This window comes from Phoca vitulina, unplaced genomic scaffold (genome assembly GCF_004348235.1).
Source record: "Phoca vitulina isolate PV1807 unplaced genomic scaffold, GSC_HSeal_1.0 scaffold64, whole genome shotgun sequence".
Lineage (NCBI taxonomy): Eukaryota > Metazoa > Chordata > Mammalia > Carnivora > Phocidae > Phoca > Phoca vitulina.
Window position 1 is genome coordinate 318,173 of NW_022589767.1, and position 5,015 is coordinate 323,187.

The window sequence follows — 5,015 nt, forward strand, 5'->3', positions numbered from 1 at the left end:
TATCTACAAGCCTATGCTATTATAAATCATTTAATAATTGAGAGAGAAATAAATGGGAGAGGGATGGCAAATCTTTACAGAAAAATTTCAACTACTCCCTTTCCAGGAGGTTTAATGCTACCCAGAGTGGTCAGGATTTGCTGACTTTATACAAAGAACAAAGAATGGAAGGCAGAAAATGGTAACTTTACAGTGGGCACACCTGGCAAACACTAAATTAACCAAGCGATAAGGTTAATATCCCCAGTGATGTCACGTGGATAACATATATCCCTGATGAGGTTTGATGAGTTGGTTACTTCACCTTTGTAGCAGCTTTTCTAGAAACCCATAACTCCAGTGAAGCCTGAGAAAAATATGAAGGGAACAAAAATTGAGAGGTGTTTTACATAAAAACTGACCACAAGAAAAGTTGGCAAGTATCACAGAACAAAGGAGAGGCAATGAGTAATGTCATTCATTTGTATCCTGAACTGAAACATAAGAAAGAAGGAAGGGAAGGAGGGAAAGAAGGAAGGAGGGAGGGAGGGAGGGAGGGAGGGAGGGTGAAAGGAAGGAAGGGGGACATTAATGGAAGAAGTGATGAAATTTAATACAATCTGGAGATTCTTTATCATAATGCAATGTATCAGTGTTGCATAGTCTGGGCTCTGACTGTAGCAACAGAGGAGGGTTACATTAAAGAAAACGAGGCGGGGCGCCTGGTGGCTCAGTCGGTTAAGCGACTGCCTTCGGCTCAGGTCATGATCCTGGAGTCCCGGGATCAAGTCCCGCATCGGGCTCCCTGCTCGGCGGGGAGTCTGCTTCTCCCTCTGACCCTCCCCCATCTCATGCTCTCTCTCTCATTCTCTCTATCTCAAATAAATAAATAAAATCTTTAAAAAAAAAAAAACGAGTAAACACTATAAGTAAACTCTGTATTACATCTGCCACTTTTCTGTAAATCTAAATTTGTTCTAAAATAAATTATTTTTTTTAAAAATTACATTTAAAAAATGCTCCTCTGAAACAACATGTAACACTTAGCCCTATTAGTCATTGGAAGAAAATAGAAAATAGAAAATCTGTCACTAATTTTGCAAAAAATCATAACAAAGATCTTTCTGTTGTCCAATATTTAAATGTCTTATTGAGTGGTTATTGTCTTGTTAAAATTTTGTTTCAACCCTAAATACATAGTAAAAGTATTTTTTTCTTCTAAAAGCAAAATTTGAAATTATTTCAGGTTTAAGTGAAATAATACCCGCAAAGTGCTTAGCACTGTCCTGACTTCTTGTAAAGTGTTCAGTAATCTTGGTGAATTAATATCTATAAAGTGAAACATAATCAGAGTGAAGACTGAGAGAACCATGTTGAATAGGAAAGATTAAAGGATCAGTGAAATATTTTAAAATACTGGGGCACATGTGTTGTATGATGCAAATAACTATTATAGTCTATCATTCGTTAAAAAAGAAAAAGTGCTATAAAGAGGTGTAACGGTGAAAAGGAAATGATCAAGATGTGGAGCAGAGAATTGACTTTTGATTAAGTGGAGGCAAGTAGTAACTAAGAATAATGGAAACATTTGATAGACTTACTAATGTGAGAAGCTAAGGCCTAAGCAAATAATTTTAACTAAGAATAATGGAAACATTTGATAGACTTACTAATGTGAGAAGCTAAGGCCTAAGCAAATAATTTTGGGGTCTAAAATTCCCATCACAATGGTGTTGAGTGCTGACCTTGCCAGAGGGCTGTTGTGGTGAAGTCTTTAGCAGTTGGAGAGAGCAGGACACAAATGAGAAATGGCCAATAGAAAACCAAAAATACATCGGAACAGAAATAGGATTACTGTTTCACAGGCTGCCTATGGTTAATCTTTGATTGCAATCTTTCTGTTAGAACATTTCTGTAAACCCTTGTTTCTAATATCAAAACAGATTTCCCATTACATCATTTCTCCAGACTAGAACTAGATAGAAGATGTTTGCCATTCCCAAATGTTTTTCTATGTGTATGAAATCCACAATTGAAATATAACCCTTTACTTTGTTTTTCTATGATTATTAAATGTGAAAAGAGATAAAGATATTTCAATCTTCTTCTAGTGAGCTGGAATGCATATATTTCACCTGCATTGTGACCATTTACTTATGATACCACAAGCAATGCTTCTTCAGACTACAAAGGAGAAAGCTAACATATTTCTGTCCTTTATAATTACAGACTGCAGGGGAAGGACACCAAAAATCATCAAGACTTGAAATTCAGTTTCAGTATACTCTGTATTTATGCTGGAATGAGCTGAAAAGCAGACGGCAAAGAGATTATGTTATGGGGGAAAATGTATCAAAAGCTAAAGCAATTGAATTTAGATGTATTTTAAAGGAACCAGAGATTGAGTGGCTCTCAAGCTAATAAACCTTAAGATTGAAGAATTTATTATTCAAAGTCTCTTTCAGATAAATGTGAGGATTATTAGTGTTCATGGATTTTCACTTAACTGATACTATGGTAGTTTAGAAGATGGATTAAAATATCTCATTAAGTTAGAGTTTCTACTTAGAACCCCAAAGGTTAGTGTCTATTATAGTGATTATATTTCAAATCTTAGTATTTTGTGGTGATGGTCGTAGTGATGTTAATGGTCTTTTTTTTAAAATATGCTGTGTTGGATTCTGTGCAAAATGGACATGGCCCTTGAAATTATTTTGCCCTTTCACCTTCTCTGTTAAAAAAAAAAAGTGCCCATTTCTGTAATAAAAGATACAGATGAGAAACCAGAAGTTCAATATGAACTGCTTTCTCACATTTTTACATGTAGCCTACAAATACTGAAGCCTGATGGGTAATGGAGGGCATATAGAGCCCAGAAGAATCTCCTTGCATCCCGGCTCCCACTTCTATTCCATCCACCTGCTGGGGCTCCCCTCTTCTGTTTGGACCAGACTCCAGTACCAGAGGAAGCTGAGCCCCACAGACACAGGTATCACCAACTCTATCTGCATCTCTTGCTCTCAGCGCATCTCACTGGTACTGGTGCCACGTGACTGTGTATACAGAGCACAAAGAATAGAGATTTTTAAAACATCAAAAACTAATGAAATAAAAATAAAATAATAAAATGAAATAAAAGATAAAAATAAAAAAATAATAATAATCCAGTCAATTTTGCCTTGCAGGCAGACAAGCTAATCAATTCTAACGTAAAAATTACTCAATAGATGCAGAAAAAGCATTTGACAAAGTACATCATCCTTTCTTGATCAAAGCTCTTCAGAGTATAGGGATAGAGGATACATACCTCAATATCATAAAAGCCATCTATGAAAAACCCACTGTGAATATCATTCTCAGTAGGGAAAAACCAAGAGCTTTTACGCTAAGGTCAGGAACACGGCAGGGATGTCCACTATCACCACTGCTATTCAACACAGTACTAGAAGTCCTAGTCACAGCAATCAGACAACAAAAAGAAATAAAAGGCATCCAAATCAGCAAAGAAGTCAAACTCTCACTCTTTGCAGCTGATATGATACTTTATGTGGAAAACCCAAAAGATTCCACCCCAAAACTGCTAGAACTCATACAGGAATTCAGTAAAGTGGCAGGATATAAAATCAATGCACAGAAATCAGTGGCATTCCTATACACCAACAACAAGACAGAAGAAAGAGAAATTAAGGAGTCAATCCCATTTACAATTACACCCAAAACCATAAGATACCTAGGAATAAATCTAACCAAAAAGGCAAAGAATCTGTACTCAGAAAACTATAAAATACTCATGAAAGAAATTGAGGAAGACACAGAGAAATGGAAAAAAAGTTCCATGCTCATGGATTGGAAGAATAAAAATTGTGAAGATGTCAATGCTACCTAGAGCAATCTACACATTCAAAGCAATTCCTATCAAAATACCATCCACTTTTTTCAAAGAAATGGAATAAATAATCCTAAACTTTGTATGGAACCAGAAAAGACCCCGAATAGCCAGAGGAATGTTGAAAAAGAAAAGCAAAGCTGGTGGCATCACAATTCCAGACTTCAAGCTTTATTACAAAGCTGTCATCATCAAGAATGAATGGTACTGGCATAAAAACAGACACAGAGATCAATGGAACAGAATAGAGAGCCTAGAAATGGACCCTCAACTCTATGGTTAACTAATCTTCGACAAAACAGGAAAGAATGTCCAATGGAAAAAAGACAGTCTCTTCAACAAATGGTGTTGGGAAAATTGGACAGCCACATGCAGAAGAATGAAACTGGACCATTTCCCTACACCACACACACAAATAGACTCAAAATGGTTGAAAGACCTAAATGTGAGACAGGAGTCCATCAAAATCCTAAAGGAGAACACAGGCAGCAACCTCTTCGACCTCAGCCACAGCAACTTTTTCCTAGAAACATCGCCAAAGGCAAGGGAAACAAGGGCAAAAATGAACTATTGGGACTTCATCAAGATAAAAAGCTTTTGCACAGCAAAAGAAACAGTCGACAAAACCAAAAGACAACCGACAGAATGGGAGAAGATATTTGCAAATGACATATCAGATAAAGGTCTACTATCCAAAATCGATAAAGAACATATCAAACTCAACACCCAAAGAACAAATAATCCAATCAAGAAATGGGCAGAAGACATGAACAGACATTTCTGCAAAGAAGACATCCAAATGGCCAACAGACACATGAAAAAGTGCTCAACATCGCTTGGCATCAGGGAAATCCAAATCAAAACCTCAATGAGATACCACCTCACACCAGTCAGAATGGCTAAAATTAACAAGTCAGGAAATGACAGATGTTGGTGGGGATGCGGAGAAAGGGGAACCTTCCTACACTGTTGGTGGTAATGCAAGCTGGTGCAACCACTCTGGAAAACAGTATGGAAGTTCCTCAAAAAGTTGAAAATAAAGCTGCCCTATGACCCAGCAATTGCACTACTTGGTATTTACCCCAAAAATACAAACGTAGGGATCTGAAGGGGTACGTGCACCCCGATGTTTATAGCAGCAATGTCCACA